We start from the raw sequence: 26,371 nt of genomic DNA on the forward strand, positions 1-26,371 counted from the left end.
TAGGGGTTAGGGACAGGGGCCGGGGGATGGGAATACGGGACCGGGGATAGGGGTTAGGGGACAGACTTTAGGGGATAGGGGTTGTTCTAAGGGGTGAGGGGTGAAGGTTACAATGTAGGGCTTAGTGTTAGGAGTTAGGTGTAGGAGGTTGGGTTAGGGGTAATGGGTTAGGGGTCAGGGTTGTGGGTTAGGTGTTATAGTTACGAGTAGGAGGTTGGAGTTAGGGGTCGGGGTTAGACGTTAGCATTAGGGGTTGGGGTGAGAGGTTCAGGGGTCAGAGTTAGGTGTTGGCATGAGGCGTGAGGGGTTGGGGGGAGGAGGCAGGGGATAGGTGCAAGGGGTCTGGAGCTAGGGGTAGGAGGTTAGGGGTTAGGAGGTTGTGGGTAGGGGTCAGAGTTAGGCGTTGGCATTAGGCGTTTTGTGGGAGGGATTAGCTGTTATGTTTAGGGGTTGGGGGTTAGGGGGTGTGGGTTTGGGGGAGGAGGTAGGGGCTGGGTGTTAGCGTTACAGGTAAGGGGTTAGGGGATAGGGGTTAGGGACAGGGGGTACAGGTTCAGGGTATAGGGTTAGGGTGTTGGGGTAGCGATGAGGGGTTAAGCGTTGGCATTAGTCATTAGGGGTTAGAGCTGAGGTGCTGGGATGAGGGGCTGGGGGTAGGAGTTGGGGTTAGGGTTGGGTTCCGGGTTAGGGATAGGAGGATAGCAGCTGGCGGTAGGGGTTTGGGGTTGGGTTTAGGGGATAGGGTAGGGGTTAGGGTTACGGGGTAGCGGTTGAGGGGAAGGGGTTGTGGGATAGGGAGTAGGGGTTAGGAGTTGGGGGTTAGGGAGTAGAGGTTAGGGTTTGGAGGGTAGGGGTTTGCGGGTAGGGGTTACTGGTTGGGGGTTAGGTGTTTTGGTCAGGGGTTAAGGGTTAGGGGTTGGGGTTAGGATTATCTGCCTGGCCCAGCACGGCATGACCTATGACAGATGTTGCTGCTATTTCACACCCTCAGGTTGTTACTCCTCTAAAGCCAGCCCACAGAGTTTGCTTGCAGAATTCAGAAGCATATCGTTTCCTACCAGGTCTTGCAGGAGTTTGTTTATTTCCACTTCATGCTCAGTTTGCCACAGTTTGAGGGAACTGTTATACTGCTGCTCTGTCTGCAAGAGCTGCTGTGCCACTTTTTCCCATTCCTGCCTCATTAGAGATCACTCTGCTTCCAGCTCACACCGAAGGCACTTCACTTCCCCTGCAAACAGGACAAACGGCAAGATTCAGAGTCTACACAAACAATGGTTCTGACTTCCCTGACCTTGAGCCATCTGAACTTCAGTGCAGGAGAGATCTGCCTCCGTCTCCTTCGCTCCTCAGAAGCCCTGCAGACACAGAGCTATTTTTATACCACCTTCCCTAGGCAGGGGATCACCAGAAACAGAAGGCTCTCACCTCGTGTCACCTCCTTGGCCTGCGTGACAGCGTGAAGTTGGATTTCAAGCTGACTCCTGGGGATCTCCAGCTGAGATAAGTGCTGCTGAGCTTCAAACAGGCTGGACTGCAGCGTCTCCTTCACCGACCTTGAGTTGTGAATACAGGGAGAAATGCGTTTGTTGCTCCTGACGCCCACCGAGAGTTATTCCAGTCAGAAGTCATTCAAGATCCTACCCCCGAGTACTGAAAATGGGCTGCAAGGAAACTTGTACACAGAAGCATCTTTCTGCCGCTTAAAATAGCAATGCAGGCCCCTCCGGGGCAATGCCCAGGCTTTGCTCATGACCTGGCATCACACAGAAAGCCCAGCTGAATTTGATCTCAATGGCCCAGTCCGAAACTGCTGTTGGCTGACACACGGGTAGCTGTGCCCAAAGTCTGGGCCAACAACCAAAAGCCGGGTCTCTGCTCCCAGCCTCAGCTCCGTGAGGGACGCAGCGGTGATCCGTGCTGTGAAATCAGAGTGATCTCTAGCGTGGGCACTCGGGAAAGCATTCTGCAACGCATGCGATGAGAACTGTTGCTGCGCTGGGCACAGGGAGAGGGGCATGTTTTGGGAAAGATCCCTGGACTGGATCCCCCGACCAGACCACACCAAGAGATCCGAGAGGATTCGAGAAGCCCAACCGCCCCTGGGCAACCTGGGGCCACGCGGAAACTTTTTAGAGGAAATACGCCCGTTCCAGGAATATGTAATTAAGCGAGGCTAGAAAGGAAGCGGCTTTGTTTTGAGTACCCAGCGCTGTTTCGCTTGTTCTTACTCCAATAAAATTATAAAGTTACGTTCTGCCTTCGCTTCTAGACGTGTAACAGCTCATCAGCGCTTCCGAGGGGGGTCTCTGTGGGTTGGGGGGTCTCTGTGCGTCCGTGAAACGTCCCTGGGGGGGTTTGGGGGGGGATCTGTGGGGCAGGCGCGGGGGGGCTCCCTGGGGGCTGCCCCCGACCCCCCGCCCTCCCCGGGACGCCGGGCCCCGCCCGGCCCCGCTGCCGGTCCGTGGGCAGCGCGAGGCCGCCGCCCGCCTGCCCGCCCCGCGCCCAGCGGCTGCGCCAGCGCCCGGCCGAGGCCCGCGGGGGAGCGGCCAGCGGCGGGGGAAGGGGGGCTGAACCCGCCGCCCCGCAGCCGGGGCGCTCGCCGGGACGTCACGGACCGGTGACCCCCGGGAAGGACGGGGGGGAAAGAGGCAGGGAGGACCCCAAACCCCCAGAGCCGCCGGGTTCGCACCCCCCGGGCGGGGGAGGCCTCGACGCGGGCGTGACGCCACCCCGAGGTCCCCCGTACCCGCCTTCGCGCCTCACCGGAGCCCGCAGGGGCGGCCGGATCCGCCGCCGCCATCACGGTGGCCCGGAGGGGAGCGGGGTCCGCCACGGGGAGTGTGGGCGCGGCGGGGGCGGGGCCAGCGGGGCGCATGCGCAGGACGCGGAGGAGCGGGGCGGGGCGACGCCGCGGCCGCCATGGGGAGTGTGGGCACTGCCAGAGAGGGGGCGGGGCCAGCGGGGCGCATGCGCAGTACGCGGAGGAGCGGGGCGGGGCGACGCCGCGGCCGCCATGGGGAGTGTGGGCACTGCCAGAGAGGGGGCGGGGCCAGCGGGGCGCATGCGCAGTACGCGGAGGAGCGGGGCGGGGCGACGCCGCGGCCGCCATGGGGAGTGTGGGCACTGCCAGAGAGGGGGTGGAGCCAGCGGGGCGCATGCGCAGAACGCGGAGGAGCGGTGTGGGGCGACGCCGCGGCCGCCATGGCGGGTGAGGGCAGCCCGTTCTGGGGCGGGGCCGGCGCGGCGCGAGGGCCGCAGGGCGGGCAGGCGCTTTCCTCCCTCGGCCGCCGCCACCGAGGAGTCGGCGCCGGTCGGGGCGGGCGCTGCCGTCTCCTCTGCCCGCCCTTCTTTCTCCTCTGCCCGCCCTTCTTTCTCCTCTGCCCGCCCTTCTTTCTCCTCTGCCCGCCCTTCTTCCTCCTCTGCCCGCCCTCCTCCCCGCCGGCCTTTGAGGTAGGCAGGGCCCCCCGCGCTTGGGCGGGCGTCTCCGAGTTCTCCCCGGTATCCCCGGACCCTCACGCACCCCCTTTCCCCCCAGCCCCCCCTCCCCGGGACCCCCTGGCAGGGCACTTGGTAGCGGGGGACGGGACCCCGCTGACAGGGTCGGGAGAGGGTCCCCCGCCCACTGAGATCCCCTCCCCGGGGGGTTTGGGGGGGCAGGACCCCTCGGGGACCCCAGGTGAGGGGTGCGCCCCCATTAGTGCCACCGCTGCCCCGTTAACTCGTTATTTTCGCTGCATCACCCCCCCCCCCCAAATTTCCCGTTTTCTCCCCCTTTCTCGCCCCTCAGGTGATGGCGGAAGAGGCCGAGCCCAGCGCCCCCGTCCCGGCAGAGGGGGCTCCCCCCCGCCCCATCCCGGAGGCCTCTGAGGGGCCCCCCGAGATCCTGAGGGCTCCCCCCACACCACCAGGCCCTCCCAGGGGTGCTCCCCCATCGCGGGCCGCTCCGAGGGGGCACCCCCTTACCCTGGGGGCCCCCCGAACCCCGGGGGGCAGCGAGGGCCCCCCCGCCCGATCTCGGGGCGCTGCGTGCGGCACTGGAGGCGGCTCTGACCCGGGACCCCGGGGAGGAGACGCCGGCCGAGCCGAGCCCGATTTTGGGGCTCCCCCGGCCCTCCCAGGAGGGGGAGGCGTGGGGGGAAGGTGGGGGCTTGGGGCAAGGGGCGGTGTGGGGAACCTCCCTGTGTGGCCCTGGGGTCAGCGCCTGCCGGGCTGTCGGGGTGAGGCCTCCCCTCCTGCCTGTGCCCGAGCAGCAGAGGGCAGGGACGTGGGAGGACACCGTTCAGTCTGGAGGGGAAACCCCCCAGCCGGCCCTCCTCTGCCGGCAGAACAGGATCCAGCGTCCCTTTGAGTTCCGTGCCCCGAGAGCGCAGCTTCTGCAGGAGGACGTGGCTCAGGGAGAGGTGGGGAGCATGAGGATGGGGAGCGGGTCTCTGCCAGGGGTCGCTCCTTTGTCGGTGTGGGGAGGGAAGTCTTGGGGCTGAAACCGTGTCAAAAGCCTGTCCAGAAAACTGCCAGGCAGCGTGTTCTTGTAGAGATCTCCCAGGAACCCTGGTGTTCACTGTTTCACCGCTGAATCCTTGTACCAGTAAGCAGGTAGTGATGTACATGACGTATTTGTCCTAGAAAGCAAATTATTTATGTTCCCCTCTAGTGAGGAATTATGTGACCAGTTTTCAAGTGAGTGGCAGGAAGGAACAGCAGCATGTTTTGGTGACAGGACTAGAAGAAAATGTCACCAGGCTTATTTCTTTCACATCTGGTATTAACTTTTAGGTGTACCGAACCCCCAGGTCGTGGCTGCACAGTCTGAAAATCCTCTGTTCCTAACTGAAACGAGTGGGAATTTTCAGTAGGAAAACTGCAGAGCTGTGCAAGGCCTTTCCTGCCTCTGGCTCCCTCTGCTTTGAGAAGGCAGGAGCTTTGCCTCTGGCTGCTGAAGGATGTTATTTGTCAAAACTGAGGTTGGAATCTGTCTCTGTCCTCTTACCTGCACCTCACTGGAGGAGGTGGACGCTGTTCCTCAGTAATGAGGTGGCAATGCTGGCAGGGGAGTTCCTCGAAGAAATATCATCTATTTTCACTGGTAAAAAGAATCTGATTTTTCTTTTTTTAAGATGCTAAACATGACTCTGGCTAAAGGTAAAGTCCATTTACAGAGTCTGTTTTGGATTACTACTTTTTTTTCTTGAATCCTGTGCTGCCTGAGGGTCTTACTGTATAAAAGTTGTCAAATTCTGTCATTTCTCTGTGTTTGTTGTTAGAGATCATGGCACCAGAACCAGCAACTTCCATCCTTGACAGGGCCGTCACGATGAGGAAGGAGATGGAAGCCCGGAAAGGGCTCTTGGCCTGGGCACTCCTTAACGTGTCTCTCGCAGGCATGCGATGTACTGAAATGTGCGTTAATTGTCACACCTGAGTCAAACAAGCAAAGCCTCCTCCTTCCTGTCTCCCGAAATATTTCCTGGGACTGAGTAGTTGCAAAATGCTAACTTCTTTTTTTTCTTTTCAGGACTGGAAATCTCATCAGCTCCTATTACAACACCGCCTGCTGGCCGCTCTGATATCTTGGTGAGTTGCTGAAGCATTTAAATTAGTTTTCAAGGTTCTTTTCTTTTTTTCACTTGTCAGTTTGATTGCTGGAGAGGCAGTCTTTAAACTAGCTTTTTTAAAAAAAAAAAAGCATTTTTTTTGTTTGTTTTAAATGTAAACCAAAGACATAGTTTGCTTTCTGCTGTCTCCCTTGAAACTTGGAATTTCATCCGTGTTAGTGACAGGTAAGGAGTGTTAACAGCTCTCTTAGATAGGAAGAACTTACTTGGTGCGTTAAATCTGTTGACCGTGTAGAGGAAGGCTTTGAGGGACACGGCAGATTTTCCTGCTCTGTTGTACCGTGGGTGTGGATGGCATTTCACAAGAATTCAAGTTTGTTTTGGAGGAGCAGACTCTAAGCCAGCTGTATCAAATATGATTAGAGGATGAAGCAGGAGGAGGAGGAAGATCATGAGATGAGTTACAGATGAATTGGCAGAAGATGGTTTTTGAGAAATACTGTGAAACTTCATTGTAGTAATTTGGAAAACAACTGTCCATCTTTAAAAATTCAATTTTAGCAGTGTCAATTAATCTCAGTACAGAAAGGAAAATGATCTCCAATGGTTCTGGCATAAAAAGGTGAAGAAATCTTGGCTGTTGCCCAAATTGGTACTTACTGACAGCACTAATAGACCTGGTTTTCATGGGCATATGCCAGTTTTTGCAAACAAGACCCTTTGGTTATTCCCCGTGCACAAGCTACAGTAAAAACTTCTCTGTTTCTTCTAGAACTCGCACTTGCATCTCTGCTCAGCCTGAACGCCGCCTTTGGTTTCTGGGTGTGCTTCAAATACGCAGGGGCACCGACCAGCCTGTCGTGAGTCCTGGCCAGCAGAGCCTGCTGGGGTTGCAGAATGCAGGTGGGTGCAGTCAATATCTCTGGCAATTCTTTTTTAATTCTTTTGGTTTTTTTTCAAGATGGTGTCTCTCTCAAGGGCAGGATTCTCTAGCGAAGCGAGTTCTGAATCGCCTCCTCTGACAGGAGCAGTAAACTGAATTACCGCAGCGTATTAAAATTCACCACGTCAAGTGACGATTTGATGAGTGTTTGTGGGAGAACTGGAAGGGAAACAAACACAGACGGTGGGAAAGGGCAGGATGAGAGCGGCTGCTGAAGGACAGGGAGGGACTTGAACAGTGTGAGGTTGGGCAAGGAGTTTGTGACTTGTCCATGGAAGCAGGAGCCAGGCAGAGAGCGCAGGTCCATATTTAATTTTGATGTCCTACTACTGTCTCACTGGGTAAGGAGAATGAAAGGAGAGGGACAGACAGAGCTTTGTGTGAAGTCCGAAATGAGCCTAGAGAGTGGTCACTCAGAAATCTTCTGGAGATCAAAGCAAAGTTCTAAAAAGAAGCTGACAAGGCAGATATACCAAAATCGAGATGCTGGCACGGTAGTATTGCACTCTGCTCGTCTGGCCTAGAAAACGGGGAGCAGAGGGTTGTAACGCTGTAACACCAAGGTTTGAGCATCTCCTGTGTCTATTTTCACAGATTGGTTGAGACATTCAGCGGCTCAAGATGCACAGAGTAGGCAGGTAGAGCTGAGCTGATGAAATAGGCGATGGAATAGAGAAACCCCTGGGTTACGCAAGGTGCCTGGTAACACTGAAATCTGAAGCTGTGGGATTTGTGCTGAGTTGTGGTCCTGTGTCTCAGTCTTCTCTTTTTTTCTGTCAGTGACTTGACTGCCGAGTTCTGTAGGGGCCAGATTTTTCTAGCATCCCTTCTGGCATCTTTTCTAAATCGCCTTAAGATAGCGTTGTGCGTGTGTCTAAAGCGGGGAGGAGAGTTTGGGTCTGCTGCATCCGCGATGCTCATTCTGTTTTTCCTTCCCGCAGCGGTACAAACAACTCCACCACGTGAGCTGGCGGCACCTTCTCCTCCGCCCCGGGGCCAGAGTGTGCTGAGTTACAGCCCGTCCCGCCGCCCTCGCGCCCGCCCGCAGCTTGGTACCGGTTGTGTCCCGGGGTGCAGCCCCCAAGGACGGGCTCTGCCAAGCGGCAGCGCTTCTTACGTCAGTGCTGGAACCTATTCCCCGAGCAGCAGCTGCACTCAGGTAGGGACCAGGACAGCTCCCCAGGGTGCAGTTTGGGTCTTCGTTTGGTGCCCTGTGCTGCTGAAGGGGAGCGGTAGCCACCGGAGAGTTGTCTGTGTGTGTGTTTGCTCGTTTTGCAAAGCGGATCTAAATTTGTCATATTGGGATTTGTCCTTCTTCCCTAGTTCCCTCGGTTTAGAGCCGCTGGTTTGTTTCAGAACAAAGCAAAGCCAAGCAATCAAAATGTAAGTGCAAAGGAGACCACAAAAACCCAATCCAGACCCCAAATGAGAGTCTTTTATATTCATGTTGTTTAGAAATCAAGGTGGAATTCTGTCTTCCTTCTGTGACACAACCGTTTGTTTTCCTTTGCCCAAGGTTTCCAGCTCCTCTCCCAGCAGTCACCGTCCCCCCTAGCGCTGGGCCACTGGAAAGCGGCGGGTTAAGGTCTCGTTGCGGCTCTTCCCCCGCTCGGTGTAATTCTGCGGGCGCAGAGGAGTATGTGACAGACCTCAGGGCACTGCACGCCTTCCTTCGGAGAGAGAAGGTTGCTGCCACCGTGATGGGGACCCCAGGACCCTTGAGGGTGACACAGGTGACAAGTCCCCAGCTGAGTGCTCGTTCAGGGGCTTTCCCCCTCCCAAGGCCGGGCTCACGCTGACCCCAAAAGGCAGTTTATTGCCACCGAAAAGGGCCCTTCCCCCGGGACTCCCCCGGGGCTTCCCCCGTGTCGTGGTGGCACCAACCTCAGAGGGGGGGGCAGGAGGCTGAGGGCGTCCCTGCCCGTCCGTGGGGGTGGCGATGTCACCGTGGCAATGGTAACCTGCCCAGGGTGTCCCTGCCCATCTAGGGGGTGTGATGTCACAAGGGCCGCTGTCACCCCCGGCAACAAGCCTCTAACCAGGGTCGCTGGGCTCCGGCCGTGGCCAGTGCGACCTGGGAGGTGAGGAGAGGGCAGGGCAGGGAAGGAGCTCCTTGCCGAGGGAGGAGGGGGGGTCCCACACCTCGTGGCGCTGGGGCTGTGCTGGGAGCTGACCCGCGCCCCGCTTCTCCCTCAGAGTCGGCCGAGGAGCATCTGGGAGAGACACCCCGGTGCTGCTGGGACAGGGACGCTCCCAACGCGCGCTGTGGACATGTCTATGGCCGAGAGGCGAGAGGAGGCCGCCGACTTGATGGAGCGGGGTGAGAGGAACGTTTCCCTCCCGCAGCACAGCAGAGGGGCTGTCGGGGGGTCAGCGTGGGGCCGAGCGCGGTGGCAGGGGGAGGCAGTGCCTGCGATGCCCCTTCCTCGCCACGGCCCCCAGCCCTGCCCCTCACCCCCCAGGGACGGAGCAGGGCCCTGGGGACGATCCCTCAGGGACGCTTCCCCCGGCCCCACAGAGGTGCTCATTCCCGCCGGCGTTTGCTCTCTCCCCTCCAGCGTGCACGCTGTGTGGCCGGGCAGCGGCAGACCTGGTTCTCTGGGGGCACAAAGTGGAGCAGGAAGACCTCTGTGCCCATCTCTTTTGCCTGGTGAGTGCCCCGAGGCTCCCTCCGGCTCCCCGACAGGCACTCCCAGCCACGCTCTGCTCATCAGCTCCTCCTCTCTCCTGCAGATTTTTGCCAGCAAGCTGCGTTACTGGCAGGACGAGGAGTCAGGGCAGCGGAGATTTATCCCTGAGGACATTCCCCGCATACTCGAGCGGGTAGTCGACAAGGTCAGGGAAATTTGTGTCAGGAGAGGTTTGGGGGAGCTTATCCCAGAGCCCAGGAAAGAAATCCCAGCCCCTCCGAGCAGCTCCGGGACAAAATCCCTGCTCCCAGCAGCTCCAGAGAGGCTCCAGCCCAGGAGCCTCGTGCGCCGGGCGGATCTGTGGGCTGTGGCCCAGCAGCGGCCACGTCCTGCGCCCTGCCCGGAGGCGTGGGGCTGGCTGGGGAGGCCCTGGGGCTGCCGCTGACGGGGCTGCTCTGCTCTTTCCAGAGATGCTTCGTCTGCGCGGAGAGCGGGGCCGCCGTCACCTGCTGCCGGGAGGGCTGCGACCGCAGCTACCACCTGCCCTGTGCCACGGAGGGTGAATGCGTCACCCAGTACTTCCTCCCGCACAGGTACCTCCTGTCCCCTCCTCGCCCCCACCGGGGAAGGACCCAGCGCTTCTCACCTCACCCATCCCTTCCCTCTGCCCCCCAGGTGCTTCTGCAGGGAGCACCGCCCAGAGCAGGAGGTGGAGGCGGCTCCGGACAAGGGCACCACCTGCATCATCTGCCTGGAGCCTGTGGGGGACAGAAAGTCCTTCCACACCATGGTGTGCCCCGTCTGCAGAGAGGCCTGGTTCCACCGGGGCTGCATCCAGGTAGGAGCCGTTCCCTCGCCCCCGGGACTCGGCAGGCGCTGGGCAGCACCAGGGTCTAACCCCTTCTCCTTTTGTTTCCCCTGCAGGCCCAGGCTCAGTACGCTGGCACTATTGTCTTCAGATGCCCCGTCTGCAGAGACAAATACGGCTTTCTCCACGGCATGCTCAGCATGGGCATCCGCATCCCCGGGAGGTTGGTGTCCTGCCGGCTCACAGCACAGGAGGCTGCGAGCCCTGTGCCATGCCCGGGGCTGCCCCTCAGTCCTGCCCCTCCGCTGTCCCGTCTGCCTTCACGGAGGAGCTGTAAACCGGGCAGGGGGCAGGAGCAGGGCTGCCCTGCGTCGGCCTTATGCCAGGCAGCAGGGGCTCAGCCGTTTCCCTTTCCCCATCAGATCGCCATCTTGGGACAACGGGCCTCTGGGTGAAGGGCTCATGGAGAGGCGCAGCCGCTGCGACACCCGCCGGTGCCTTTGTCCCGGGGGCAGGGAGCAGGCAGAGGAACGGGGGTAAGTTGCCAAAGGGGCACCCTGGGCTCTGCACGGGACCTGTCTCGCCAAGAGCTCGAAGCAGAAGGACTGAGAACAGGAGCTGTGCTGCACAGTCCCGTGCTGCGGTCACTTTGTCCTCACAGCCATGAACCCTTTTATTCCCCAGGCCCTGGGAAATGCTGCTGTGCAGCTCCTGCGCTGCCAAGGGCACCCACCGGCGCTGCGCCACCCTGAGCACCAGCAGGAGCACCTGGGAGTGTGGCCCGTGTGCTGGCCAGGGCACCGGTAAGAGGCAAAGCACCTTCATGCCCCTGGGCTGGGGCCAGGGCCCAGGCAAGGCCTGGCAGCGGGTGCCCAGGCTGGGCCTGGCAGAGCCTCTCTGCCCCAGGAGGGCTGGGGCACCGCTCTGGCCTCTGCACTGTGGCCTCTGTGCCCCTGACCTTCCTGCTCCCCCTTACAGCCTCCGGTGACTGCTCAGAGCTCGCTGGCTCTGGCACGGGGAGCCGGTCAGGACCGGGCTCATCCCAGGGCTCCCCAGTGCCGCAGCGCAGCAGCCCCAGCCCCGCCGGCCAGCTGCCAGCCGAGTCCTGCCCCTCTCCGGCGCTCGAGGGCAGCAGCTCCAGCCGCCGTGGGCCCGTGCGGAGGAGGGACAGCTCCCGCCTGGAACGTCGGGCCCAGAATCCTTACAGCCGGCCCGGACGCAGACACGGGAGCAGCCGTTCGCCGACCCCGCGTTGCTGGCCCTGATCCCCCTCCGCCGGCACAATAAAGTTGTCTGTTGGCCTCTGCCCTGGGACATTCCACGCTCATTTGTCGGCTCATTTCTCCAGGGGCGGCGCTAGGGGCCGGGCCCAGAGGGTTTCTTCCCCCGGGGCCTGGCAGCCCCTTGCCCAGCCCTCCCTCCTTGCGGGCTGGCCTTGGCCGGCCGCCCAGCGCCACGGCCGGGTGCTTCGGGCCTCGCTGGCCCCGCAGCCGGCTCAGTCTCCCCGGGGAAGGGTCACACCGGGGCAAAGCTACTTTTCTTTACAAGCTCTGGCCAGTGTCACGGCTGGAGCCCTGACATGGAGATTGCTCTAGACGGTCTTGCGACAGTAGCCGCAGGGCATTCCCGCTGCCCACCTTCATTGCTGCTGTCCCAGACCCATCCAACACACCATCAGCTCCGGCCACACCGAAGCTCCTAGGAAGGAATGTTGTCCCCGGCCTTCACCAGCCCTGGGCAGCCTGTTGGGCCCAAGAGCAAACCTGGGCTCTGCGCTTGCTCAGCCCCTGTCGTGCTTTGAACTCGCCCGGCAGCCAAACCCCACGCAGGCAGTCGCTCACCCTCCCCCTGCCGGGAAATGTGGGACCACTTGGAAGGAGAAACGGAGACTCACGGCTTGAGATAAAAACAGTTTTGTAATTGTAATAAAACAATAACAGTGACAGAAAGTACAAAGGGGTGATGCACCCTGTGACTGCTCACCACCCGCCTGCTGATACCCAGCCCCTTCCCAGCCAGCGATCCCCAAAAACCGAGACCCCGCAATCGCAACCCCAGATGCAAGAGAGAACCTCCTGCTTCCCAGCCGCCCCTCCTCGCCACCCTGAGCATGACGTTACAGCATACGGGATATGCCACCGGCTAATCGGGTGCTCTGGCTCTGCCCCCTCCCAGCTTCCTGCACACCTGCACATGGACAGGACGGCGGGAACTGGAGAGACCTTGATCTCTTACAACAATCCCTGTGTTATCAGCATTCTCCTCATAGCAAATCCCCTACTGAATCCAAAACACAGCGCTATTCTAGCTCCTAAGAACAAAAATAACTCCTCCCAGCTGAAACCAGGACAGGCTCCACCCCTTATGTTACACCATTTATATACCATTTACGTTATGTTCAGCTTTCCAAGACATTCTAAGGAATCTCCAGCCCATTCCCTGCTCTCAAATGTATCCCCACAGATCTCATTCCCTTCGTCTGTGGGCCATCCCTCCAAAATGTGCAGTGAGATCATTTAGCCCATAACTTCAGCTTCCATCTCTCAGGACAGGCTTTGCGGGCAGGAGGGATGAGGCGGAGTTGGCTCCGTCGGTGGAGCGGGTGACCTTGGGCTCAGCGGGACGATGGCGTGAAGTCTCTGCCACAAGTGGAGCCGGTGCCTCTGGCGCGGTCCCTGCTCGCAGTCTGCAGGGCGCTGCTGGGCACCAGGTGCTGCGATCAGTCCTGACCCTGCCAAAGTTCATCTTTTCTATTCATGTGATGTCATTAGTGTAAGATCTATCAACCAGAGCGATGACATGATACAATAACGGGCTTATCACAGAATCATTCAGGTTGGAAAAGCCCCTCGGGATCATCGAGTCCAAACCTCAGCCCGACTCTACAAAGTTCTCCTCTACCCCACATCCCCCCACAGCTCATCCCAACGGCCCTTAAACACATCCAGGGATGGGGACTCCCCCCTCCCTGGGCAGCCTGTTCCACTCTCTGACCACTCTTGCTGGGAAACATTTTCTCCTCCTGCCCAGCCTGACCCTCCCCTGTGGCAGTTTCCAGCCGTTCCCTCTTGTCCTGTCCCTGATCCCCTGGGAGCAGAGCCCAGCCCCAGCCTCTCTGCAATGTCCTGTCAGGAGCTGCAGAGAGGGATGAGGGCTCCCCTCAGCCTCCTCCTCCTCACACTGAACACTCCCAGCTCCTTCCCTGCCTCCTCACAGGATTGATTCTCCAGCCCTTCCCCAGCCTCGTTGCCCTCCTCTGCCCTCGCTCCAGCCCCTCGAGATCTCTCTCGGATTGAGGTGCCCAAACCTGGACACAACCCTCCAGGTGTGGCCTCCCCAGTGCAGGGTACAGCCACCCCTCCCTGAGCCTGTAGCCATGCAGGGGGTGGTTGTGGCCCAAGGGCAGGACCCGGCACTTGCCCTTGTTGAAGCTCATCCCGTTGACGTTGGCCACCGATCCGATCTATCCAGGTCTCTCTGCAGAGCCTCCCTGTCCTCATGCAGATCGACACTCCCGCTTCACTTGGTGTCACCTGCAAACACAGCGTGTTCAGAAGCAGTGCTGGGAAGGAGCAGCTGGCTTTCTTTATGCCTTGTGAAGCACTGAAGGACAAGCTGGTCTCCTCACCACTGCCAGGCCAGCGGGTGCAGCTCCCTGCAGCACTCGGGCTGTGCCCAGAGGTGCTGGGGCAGCCTGAAGGCACCAGCTCTGCTGGGCCAGGAATTTACATTGTGAGCAGGCATCAAGAAAAAAGGCAAAGTGCAATGTGGCTTTACCTGCTCTGGGCAGTTGCTTTCACAGGCTTAATACAACCATGCAACAGACACAACTGCAGTGAGCCAGCAGTGTGCCCCAGTGCCCAAGGAGGCCAATGGCATCCTGGCTTGTGTCAGCAAAAGTAATGTTGAGTTTTCCTTTTACAAACCTGAACAATAAGGAATGAAGCAACTTGGACTGTAATCAAGTTTTTTCATTAATCCAATTTGCCCATTATCCTTAAGGTAAAAGAAGTTTCTCTCACCAAACACAAAACCAGAAGAAACTGCCTCATTAAAGGAGACAACGCATTATCCAGTGCTTGCTCTCCAATGTTTAAAACCCAATCCACCTGCAAATGAAAAAACATGCTCCAGAGATCAGTTGACAGCTGCATCTTAAAGACAAAACTTAAGAGAAGACTCAGAACTCATCAAGGTACAGGAATATCATTAACATTGATAGAAAAGCAAAATCAAGTTCTTTTTTGAAGGAGCGTTACCGTCTTATTTTGAAGGCAGTTGGTAACTTTCCTTACTGTAAGTAGAGCAGCAAAAGCATCCACTTTCGGAAATAGTCATGAATTGATGGCTATATGTAGTTCACTTAAGTATATTTAAATTTTAGAAGACACATCCCATTCAAAATGAAAATGCTTCATACTTAAACTACTAAATCCAAGAACAGAATATTAGAATCATTTAAATCTGCCTCCGTACATGTCCTTAGATATTAAGGGCAAGATTAGAGAGCAAAAGGTGATAACTTCTTCTACCACTACATGTAAATGGAAAAACAGATGAAGTTTTAGGCGTACAAGCCAATATTCATGCTTGCAGTCACTAATGCACACCATTCAATCTGAGGAATGTTTGTGTGTATCGTAGCTTCTCTACTTTTCCAACTACATACACTGATATAATAAGCAACTACTTACAAATCCGGCCTTGCCTGTATCCTTCCATCTTTAAACAATATTACTCAGCTCCTCTGAGAAATTTCAACTAATTTACACATGCAAAAATTGCTTTTGACTGCTGCCAAGCTGTTTAAACAGAAATTCAGAATTTCTCAAGTAGATAAGTATCAAAATTCAACTGTCAGCACTTTCTATATGAACAGTATCAATCATTTTGCTTAAAGAACATAGAACGAATGAGTAAATACACCAGCACATCTGATATGTGAAGTGGCAAGTTCCACCTTAACAATCAAAGGGAGAAAAAAGCCAGGCTTAATACATTTTTCTCCACGTACGCTTCTCAATTTAGATTTTAAAAACTTATTTAATTTGCAGCTTATCTGATGAAGCTTCCAAATTTCTTATTCAAAAATTGTGTCTTCTCCTAATTCAAGATGTAGGATTCAGACTGACTTACCGTTCGAAAAAATTCTATGATTAGAGACTGGAAGGAAGATGCTCTCCCAATATTTTACTGTCATACCTGAGATACGCTGAATCTAGCGTTTTACGCAGTACATTTAGCAGACAGGCAATTCTACTGCAGGACCACAGAGAATTAAATTCTATTCCTCGTAACAGGAGACAGATCAAATATGAAACACTTAGTTACAGGGGCCTCCTGAAGACCACTGAAACCACAGGGTTTTGACAAAGAATCCAGGATACTGACTATTTATGGAAACATTTTTCACTGCTGAGTTTTCTCTGAGTACAGATGATTCCCCCAGTAGAATGAGGTTAATTTTGTCAATAAATTCAATACAAAGTCACAAATAGTCTTACATTGGAAACGTGAGAGATATTTTAGGTATACCTGTATATGTCTTTTACTACAGTTTAGGTCCTGTATTACAAAGACTGCATTAGAAATAAATAGTTATTTCCAGTACACAGTTCTTTTTTTTCTCCTCCTTAGAACAACAGTGAGTTTTAAGGCCCAACCTTCAACAACTGAGGCTCAAAGAAATCTTAATAGAAATCTGCTGGAGTCTTTCCATTGCCTTTAATGGCAATTGGATTGGGTCCTTTGTCAGCAGACAGCGTTTCCATCCGTTACTTAGCACTGGTCTTTTCAACATGTATGCAATGTACCATACTAGTTATGTAAAATAAACAGGTTTTACCACAAGTTTTTTTCCAGAACTAAGTTTTGCTGTTCTGTTTCTTGTCTTTCATCAGCATCTGTCGCAAATGCCAACACCTGCTATCTGCGATAGGAAGTTTAAAAAAGTAAAAAATAAAATATCTTTGTAGTCAATACCCTTACATTAAGTAAAAAATAAAAGATAAAACTCATATTATGAGTATACATACACAGTAAAAGCACAGTCTAAAAGGATTGTTAGAAAGCCTAGTGCAACACATCTATCATCAGCAAAGATGTTAAGATAAATATCATGGTAGGATAACACAGCTGTAAAGGCAGAAATTAAAACAAATGTTTCCATTCAGATTTTATCTGGTGTTAAATTCAACAGCTAGATATATTAGAGGATAGAAATCTAGACCACAAAGAAGCAAAAAACCAACATATTTTCAAACTGTGAAATTAGGACTCTAACAAAAAATAAACTTTTTGCTCTTATTAAGCTTTAAAAAACCCTCCTAAACTACCCTGAAATACAATGGGCTATATCTAATAGTTACACTCTCAAGCACATCCACTAAGTAAACTTAAGCGGTTCCAATCCAAGAGGTAACAGTAAACTGCACCAGCAGTGACACATCTGGCAAACATGGGAGGCTTGTGGGTTCGTGGGGCTTTTACTGTTTTGTAACTGCCAACCAACCATACTAAGAAAAACTGGTAATGAAGAAATGAGAACAAAACTGCCATAAAATCTCAGCACATCTACCTGTCATTATTTACAGCTATGCAATCTTCAATGTTCAGACTGTGTCCTCATTAACTCTTCGGCATCTATTTCTTTCCGGAATTTGTGCTGGTGTTCCCTCTGAAATACCCTGCTTCCCATGTATGCACATTAGGTAATCTACAAAATACTCAAGTTTCCTACAAAAGTGAAATCAACAACAAAAAAACCCACAAAAAATTTATCCAAAAGATAGCATTCTGGAAGTCATGGAGTACCATCAGCTCCTAAGCTCAAACGAATGCAATTCTGAATGTTCCGATTCAAACCTAACACATAAAAGTATGCATTTTTGTATATTGTCAGAATTACAGATTTAGAACTGTAAGACCAGCAGCCTTCACATTTCAGATGCACATAGTGGTGCTCATTACTGAAGAATGTTTATATCTAAAATTATTTTACTTGCAGAAGTAAATTGTGTACTTGGAATAAGAAATTTAATGGTTTAATATGAATCCTATGACCCAGTTAAAAATACTAAATAAACCGCATTTAGTACAATTATCATGTCTTTGTGTCCTCTATATGAACAAATTCACTTTCCTTTTTCAGTTTAACACATTTATAAGAGAAGTTGCAGATTCTGACCTAATAAAATCTTCTCTTCTCACCATATTTTATTTATAGTCTTGGCTACCACATTATCATTTTATTAACTAGCCAGGGACTAACACACAGTTTTCAAACCAAACTCCCACTGAACAGCAATATGTGTTGATGTTGAAGTACCAACTACCCGCGTACAAGTCTTTCACCACAAAAAAATGAAGCCGCAGATGACCAACACAAACTTTCAATTCAGCTATGGCATCAAGTATACAATCATTTAAACAGAAGGCATTTTGCTTTTAGATCTTGAAACAATTCAGAATCAGCCCAGGAAATACTGCTTTCAGATGAAGGCATTGGTCAGTGTGAGCTACAGGAAGACAGATAATTTGAAGTTTGGCAACTTGTTCTGCTAAAAACACTAGACAGAACTACTGCATTTTTTCATTTACTATAACAAGAAAAAAACACGTTGAATCCCATAAAAAGAACCTCTTCTCTCCTTACCATATCTATTTCCTTCACTTTAGAAAGATTACTTAACTCTATTCTAACGTCCTAATAGTTCAGACACACATCAGAGATTAGTACCGCGGTGTCTTGGCACTGAGGACCAATAACCAAGGGAAGAACCCCTTTCAAACTACACCTTCCTACAATAAAGACGGCACACTTGTGAATCAGTGACAGACTTCAGAAAAATTTTAGCTACATTTGTTGTAAAAGTCAAGAATCTAAACATAATGAAAATGCATGAAGAAATGGAATTTATTAACACTGGTAAGGAATAAAGAAATACTAATTTTCAAGAAAAAAATTCCATTTCTTCAGAAAAACATGCGTTTTTTATTAAATTACTTTTATGTGAAGCACATACATCTTCTCCTGTATTAAGAAAAAAATACACGATATCTATAATCTGTTCATGCATTACCTAGAATCTAAAAAACACGTGATCAAGCTTAAGCAGAGTAAGAACACTGCTTGAGAAATTAGGTGATAGACCGGGGTAGTGTGACAAAGCATTCCCCAGAGTAGATTCCCAAGGCATAATCCATAAAAAGTCCTGTTCTTATATTTTTTAATATGATTACCTCTGAAAAAATTCTTAAAGTACCTGTCAGACCATTTCTCCAGCTTGATGAACTTCCTCTGAGTGGCAGCCCTACCCTCTTTCTATTGACCACTTCCTACAACTTGGCATCGTCCTTGAATTTCAGGACATGCATTCTGTCCTGTTGTCCAGGATGGAGATGTTAAAGAAATACTGGCTCCAGTATCAGCTCCCGAGGAACATCACTCATCTTTGACTGCTAGTTAGAACTGTGGACCACTATGACCCTGTAGCTCTGCCACTTTTTCTTCCATTCTTTGTTTCTTTTTTTTTTATCATGGCTAATAGCTCTGCCCCAAACACCACCCCACCCCAATTTACTGCTAGCCACAGAGATTTAGAAGAGCCTAAGAGCAGACCTTGCCAGTTTCAGTGGAGAAAGGATGAGGCAAAGCAAGCGGTAAGTTCCTTGGTCTTTTCACACCTTTGTTAAAGTTGCCTAATGCGTTCAGTAGTGGGTCAGTTTCCTGGATCTGCCTTTTACATCTGAGGTACCTGTGGAATTCCTTGTTCTTCAGACCCTCTACCAGAAGAAGTTTTAAACAAGCTTCTATCTTCTTGCTCCAATCCCCTGAATGCCCACAGGTTGTTTATATTCCTCCTTAGTAGCCCATATTAACTTCCATCTCAGACATTTCCTTTTTTCCGGTTGAACTTAGCTGCGTCAACTGAGGCACGGACTCTCCACTGAAGTGCAGAAGGAAAGACCCTTTATTCTTACAATAGCACATACTTATGCTCTCGCCAAAGCTCTTACTTCATAATTAGCAAATCAGCAATTAGACAGCTATCAATCCTTTCTCCTGTCAGCACCAGACCACTCTCACACGCTGTGCAGACCAATCCCCTGCTCGCTCAGGCGCTGTTCACGCGGCGGGAGCTCCTCACAGTTCAGCACTGTCCCACAGCTCAGTGTTGCAGCTGTCCCTTGTTTTTCCCTGACACCTTGGCACAACTTAACGGCTTCTCATCTATCTTCCAAGGCCTGTTTTCCATCAAAGCCTAGCACTTTCTCAGAGGCTGGGTAGGGCTGACAGGCTGATGCCTCCTACATCTCCCCTTTCTTTGTTCTGCAGCAGTACGTGCAAGACTTGTTTGAGAGCTGTATCAGTTAAGGGTTAGACAAACTTCATACTTAAAATAATTCCACAGAAGGCTAAAAACAATACAGCAGTTACAATTACTAGTTAAAAAGAGTAGGGCAATTTCACTACTCATAATTAAGGGATATGACTAAATACTATAAAATAAACAGTAAGGAAAGTACGGAATAGCACACTTGATTAATAGAAGTGCTAACATTCAGATCCGCAGTTGCTGGGGAACCCTGGATGCAGCGAGGATTTAGAGTGCCCTTCCTCACAAACTGGAAATCCTACGCGATGTGTCCATCCGTAGGTGAGGCATCCAACATCGCTGCAAGCAGGTCCAGCCTCTAAATCAACAGGCCAAAACAACTGGCAATTTTCTTTGAGCGGAAACATCTGATTTCATCCTCCTGTTGGGTTCCACCCAGAGCCTGGCCAGCACTCCAGGGGGAAATCAAGGGAGTTTTGAATAAGGTTAAACACTTGAGCTCTTAATTCTTAATATTACTAAACAAAGAAAGTTGAATACACACATTCTTACAGCGTTTCATCCTTATTAATAACTACATTCCATCTAAACTACATCTTTCACTAGTGACTAGTAAGCCTATATATCTCATTAAGGAGTTGCAATTACTGTTAGCATTTTTCTCTTAAAAGAATTGGCAACCGCAGTGTATTTTGTCCTGTTGCAGTAGGACAATTACCCAGACATTCTGCTTAAATGATCAGTCGAAGAGATCGCAAACTGTCGGCACAGGGGCACCCACAGCACCCACAGCTGGATCCTGAGTGCTGGCTGCCTCTCACCCTCAGCTGTGGTTGCACACACCCTGCCGGTAACCACCGGAGACCGTGACCTGTGGAGACACAAGCATAACCTCTTCCCCAGGTTATTAAAGAAAATGGTCCTTCCCAGTTACCCCTTTCTAGGTTTTTTTGTTAACACTTGAGCCTTGTCCTGGACTTCTTGTTGATCTGGTATCTGTGATGAGAAGTGACACAATACTGGTGGCACCTGTGAGACAGGGGGAATAGTTAAAAAGTTCATGACACATAATGCCTTATTTAGCCTTCCGTGAGGTGTAGATCGATAGCCTGCATCTCCCCGCCTTTTGTTGCTGCTGTTGTTGTAACAGACGCTTCAGCTTGCCAGGGATACGCTCCACAATGTCCTGTCCAGTCAGTGAGCGGGGAATACCAGTCAGATGCTTGACCCCCCACTGTATGGCAGGATGCAAACAGTGCTCCAGAACAGGCATCAGACACATGTACATATTTTAACAAAAAGCAAATGCAGCTGAGTGAGTGACATCAGATTGGCATAATTCTGAGGAGGTGAGTCCCCAAGGGTTGACTCCACTAGCTCTTGAAGAGAGGGAGTCTTTCTGGTATTCAGGGCAAGTGGCAGTGATGTCTTTAGCCTGACGCCTTGATAAAGAAAACTGGTTTTGTATTGCCCTGGCATTCTGGTGGAAAAAATGCATGTGAAAGCTGTGCTTGCTTGAAGACATTCGTATGAGCCACTCTAACGTGTGCACAGTAACCGGAACAATGACACACACAGGTTCCTGACCAGCAAGTAATAGTAGGCGCTGCCGACCTTCCATGATCACTTTGGCAAACATTTCTGGACAAGTAGTGACCGTCTTGTGCATTTGGTGTCACAAAAAAAGTCCATTCAATAACAGATCATGTAAAAGTCACCATTTACACCTGAGCTAACAGCCAATCTGCTCACAGATATTACGGTCACATCCACACCAGTATCTAAAATGCCTGTCAGCTCAACAGATTCTTTAGCTTTAGTGAGAGTACACTTTACCCGAGGTCAACCTTGTGTCACTGTCTGAGCCCAAAATATCTGAGGAGTACCTGTTGATCCAAATCCTAAGACACTGGCTTCTCAGCATACTATTAGGGGGAACCACAGTAAAAATAAACAAGCTGAGAAATTTTTGACCCTTTTGTTACTGAACACGGGGGTACAGGGGTCCAGGACACGATTCCGATTTCCCCTTCATAATCGGCGTCTATGACCCCCGGTAAAACAAACAACCCCTGTAAGGCTGTAGATGATCTTCTGACAATATCCCCCTCAGGCAGATGGTTCAGAGGTGCACTCTCCCCGCAGAGTACTCGCCTAAATTCAAGACAACAATGAACACAGAATTGCTGCCTCCCGCTAGAGGAGATATTTCACCTGAGACACTTCAAACCCTGAGCCCGAACAAACAGCAGCACCAGGGCCCCAGCGGGCGGGCACCAGGCTCTGCCCTAAGGGATGTTCCCTCGCCCTGCACTGCCCCCGTGCAGAGTCTGCCCTGCGCCTCGTTCCTCCCCGGCGCGTCCCCGGCGGGTCAGAGAACCCCGCGCTGCGCAGCGGCAGCTGGGCCGCGCCTCACACCCGCACAACAGCCACACAGAGAGGCGCCTTACACTGACACTGACACAACATAACATGACAAATACTACAAACATCAAAACACCATCGAGAATACATAAAGCCACTGCCAGTTGATGATGTGGTGCTGACAGACAAGGGACGGTGCATCACAGTGTCACACCTGCTGGGCAAACCGCCGCTTTTGGCGGGGGGCCGCGAGCGCGGTGCCAGAGGCCGCAGGCGGCCGCTCCGCAGCGGGGGGCTCGGGGAGGCCCCGGGCTGCCACCGCCAGCTCCGCGCCTGCAGGTGTGGGGGCACGAATGCTGAGCACAGAGATCCACACGCTCGGTTTTCCAGACAGAGTGCTGTGCCGGCGTGAATGCTGTTTTAAAAAGTGCCAGCCAGTTCCACGGGATCAATCGATACCCGTGAGCGAATCCCTCCAGTACAGCTGTTGTAAATGAGTTTTGCAGCCCGTCCTCACCAACGCTTTTCTGTAGATCTTTAATAACAGAAAAATGCCGTCCTTCCCAACGGGGCTGATGTCCCAGCTCATAGATTACAGAAGCAAGAATCTTTCTCGCCATGTCCATATCCCCTTGCGCCAAGGCTTCTTGCCTCACTTTTACCCACGGATCATCCCCAGCTAAGGGAGGACACAGGACAGATTCTCTTTTAGGATTTACAGTGTCAGGGTCTAAAACATTCTCACAGTCAAAAGACCTAGCATATCAATCTTACTCCTGAGGTTCAAAATAGGCGTCCTCGCCCTCTGTGTTCTCATTCTCTGTGTTAACAACCTGGCCGAGTTCATTGCTTTGTCTTTTTATTATCTCAAAAATAATTCTCCATGCTGGTAAGAATTCTGCCGCAACCCGACTCCCTCGCGTTGCAGTCCCATAATCTTACTCTGGCTTTATCCCATGTTAGAACAGTGAATATAGTAAACGCGGTGCTACCCACTTTAAAATTCTCTTCAAGGCATGCGAGTTAACATGAACTTTATATTTAGCCAACAGTCTTTCCATCAGTGAAAGCACTGACTTTTCTTCTGAGGGTATTAACCTACCCATCGCTTCCCACAGCTCACCTTGCTCACCCTGCAATGGTGATCGATTGCCGGCTCCTGCTTCCTTCAGCAGCTCCTTAAGTTCTGTGGGGGTTGCCACCGGAGCGATCCAAGATGGTCACGCTTATTCCCCACTCACACGGGGCACCACTTGTGGCAACTGAGGCACGGACTCTCCACTGAAGTGCAGAAGGAAAGACCCTTTATTCTCACAATAGCACATACTTATGCTCTCGCCAAAGCTCTTACTTCATAATTAGCAAATCAGCAATTAGACAGCTATCAATCCTTTCTCCTGTCAGCACCAGACCACTCTCACACGCTGTGCAGACCAATCCCCTGCTCGCTCAGGCGCTGTTCATGCAGCGGTAACTTCTCACAGTTCTGGACTCTCCACAGCTCAGTGTTGCAGCTGTCCCTTGTTTTTCCCTGACACCTTGGCACAACTTAACGGCTTCTCATCTATCTTCCAAGGCCTGTTTTCCATCAAAGCCTAGCACTTTCTCAGAGGCTGGGTAGGGCCGACAGGCCGATGCCTCCTACACTTAGCCAGGAGCTACCTGTCAATTCAAGCTGTCTTCTGCTATTTCTCATTTTCTTTAACATCTAAATGGATAGTTCATGGTCTTTGAGAGGGTTATGCATGAAGATTCACCAGCTCTCCGGAGCCCTTTGGCCCTTCAGGGCAGCCTCTCACTGGATACTGCCTACCAGTTCCTTGAACAAGTCCAAGTCTGTTCTTGAACTCTACAGTCTTTGGTCCACTGCTTAGATTCCTCATTTCTCTGGGGATCTTAATCTGTATCATCTCATGGTCACTGCAGCTAGTATCTGCAACAGTCAGCAGCAGATATCGACTATTCCTTCTTTAAACGTTTCTTTCGGAGTTGTGGATTCGGCAAAGCATCTTCCCTATCTTCCCTAGCCAGGCTGTCTAGCACCTGCAGCAAAAAGTTTTCCTGAATGCACCTCAGAAACCTTACACATTGCTGAAGTCCGTTATGTTGCCCTCCCAGCAGACATTAGTCCTCCATGAGAAGAAGGGCCTACCCTTGGGAAACTTCTTGTTTAAAAAAGGCTTCATAGCAGACATCCACCACGGCATTCCCCTCCTCAAGCATCCACCTGATTCTGAACAGACGGATGCTCGATAAGCTCTCAGCATGGTGGTTCCATAAGAGAGCCCCATGTATTCAAGCTGCTCCTCCACGGTGAACACAAATCCCCCCTTGTCTGTCTTTTCTTCCTGAAGAGTCATCAATCACAGCACCTCAGCCATGCAATCTACCCTGTCACATCTCTAACTGCACACACAACTTCTAGTTCCTCCTCTTTGATGCCAAGGCAGTAGGTGTTTGTCAATATGCCCTTAATATGGGCCCCCACCCATCTCACTTCATCTAAGATATCATGAAAGCAACCCCCTTTGTGCACTTGACCCTTCTACCCTAGACCATCCCTTACACGCTGGATTTAGCACCTATCCCCCAGTCTAGCAGTCCAGGCGGTTAAGAGGCATCATCCTCTGTCCCTTTCTCAGGTGGATTCCATCTCTTCCCATCAGCCCTTATTCCTCCAAAAGGATTCTGTGATCACAAAAGCCAAAGCCCTGTCTCCAATCTCTTCTGAAAACTGAACAGACTAACACCTATTTGCATCAAAATAAAAATCCTGTGGAAACAACTGCAAAGAACACCTTGCTCAAGTAGCATAGTGCAGACAACACTGAAAGCACAGATTAGACTGAACTAAAGCAGGGAAAAACCTGGCACTTGCAGGACAACATGATGTGCCTTGATAAGGTAGTAAACAAGACATTTATACAAATAAAATAGGACCATAAAGTCCTCAGCACACACAGGATGCTTTCTTCTGTGACTGTACAGAGACAGTAATCACTCAACAACATACAACATTTTATTTTCCTTCTTTCCTGCAACTACCTATCACCTGCTTTGGCATACAATACTGGTAAAGGCAATAAAAATCAGACATTATTACTTTGGTTTACATACTAAGTCACAGCACCAAACTATGCTTTAACTACTGAACACATACTTGTAACTCTCAACCTGTTGACAAGAAGACACTGTAATGAAAGAGTCTGTCCGAGAGCTGTAAGTCAAGGGACCAGGCAGAAAAAAAAAAAAAAAAACAACAGGTAAAAAACGGCCAAAAGCATAGCTTTCCTGTTCAAACAACAGGAGCATCCCATTCATGCACTGTATGCATAGCAAATCTCAACCTGAGGAAAGCAAAAAAAAGATATACAAAGAAAACAAAGCAATGTTATTTATGTAGCTTTAATCCTAAAGCTGTTAGTAAATTAAAATTGTACTCATAATTAATCCTAACAAAAGTAAGATTCATGTTAATTTACACAAGTGTTTACTATGAAGAACACTAAATATTCCAACCTCAATAAAAGCTTACTTACTAAAATAAACAAACTAGATTTTGGGGGGAACAACATTCAGAATATATTAAGAGATAAAAAGGAATTAGATATTTTATCTCAAAAATTCCTAAAGCTATAATTATTACAATTCCAGTTTAAATAAATGTTTCAATACTTCCAACCCCCCAAATTATTCTGGATCTTAAATGCCACTATACCTTACAAGCAGTCATAATGACTGTGGTTTAAAAATAACCAATTCCACTCTTTCAAGTCTACTTAAGCAACATAACAGAAAGTCCTACAAATACGTATTGTTGTGAAAATAATACAATGGTAATATTTTTTCACAATTTGCATTCGCCTTTCCTGTCTTCAAGAAAATTAAAAAACAACAGTTCTATTCCATGTTACCAACAAGACAAAAAAAAAAAAATCAGCTTGAAGTAAATTACTTCAAGCCTCATCCTTTATTCAGCAGCCTTAGGACATGACTCAAGTACACCAATCCAAATTCAAAGTCCCATTTGGAAGATTTCTGAGATCAGAAGCTGATTATGCAACTTGTATTTCATATGCAAAGTAACAATTCAAATAAACAATATTTTGCATGCATTCAAAGAGAGCTGTACCAGTAAGACTAACACCTTCTGCAGCTCAAGTATTTCCCCTGAATTCAGAGATAAGCCCCTATCTGGCAAACTTCACACGAAATACTTGTAATTCAAAATGTCTAAAATAATCCATTGTGTCCCTGGAATCATTCTCTATGCATGGAGGACCCAAACAAATTGTCTGTTCACTAAGCTCCATCCTCAATCGTTTAAGAACTGTTTTCAAACACAGGAAGGTGAAGCAAAACAAAAATAGACTAAAACTTCATTGTTACACTTAGATAAAGGTAAAAAAGGTCAAAGAGATAGTCAGTATCTGAAAAAGCAACAAATACAAAGTACAGTGCAAAACATTGTTCATCTCCACTAAGATTCTTCACAGAAACTTTAACTCGTTAAACTAGTGTAATTGGTCAGCACTACATCATGTTATTTGTCCTTGTGATTAAAACATACAATAAAAATATAGCTTAGGGCAAGAACAGAAAAAAATGAAAGGAAGGTAAAACACCTGAGTCCTTTCCTCCCTCATCCCTTTTTCAGATTTTCCCATTTTCTAAAAATTAAGTTCTCCCATCCTTCTTTCCCGATTCTGCATATAATTTACGGTCTGTTCTACACC

The sequence above is a fragment of the Athene noctua genome, chromosome 22, assembly GCF_965140245.1.
Source record: "Athene noctua chromosome 22, bAthNoc1.hap1.1, whole genome shotgun sequence".
Lineage (NCBI taxonomy): Eukaryota > Metazoa > Chordata > Aves > Strigiformes > Strigidae > Athene > Athene noctua.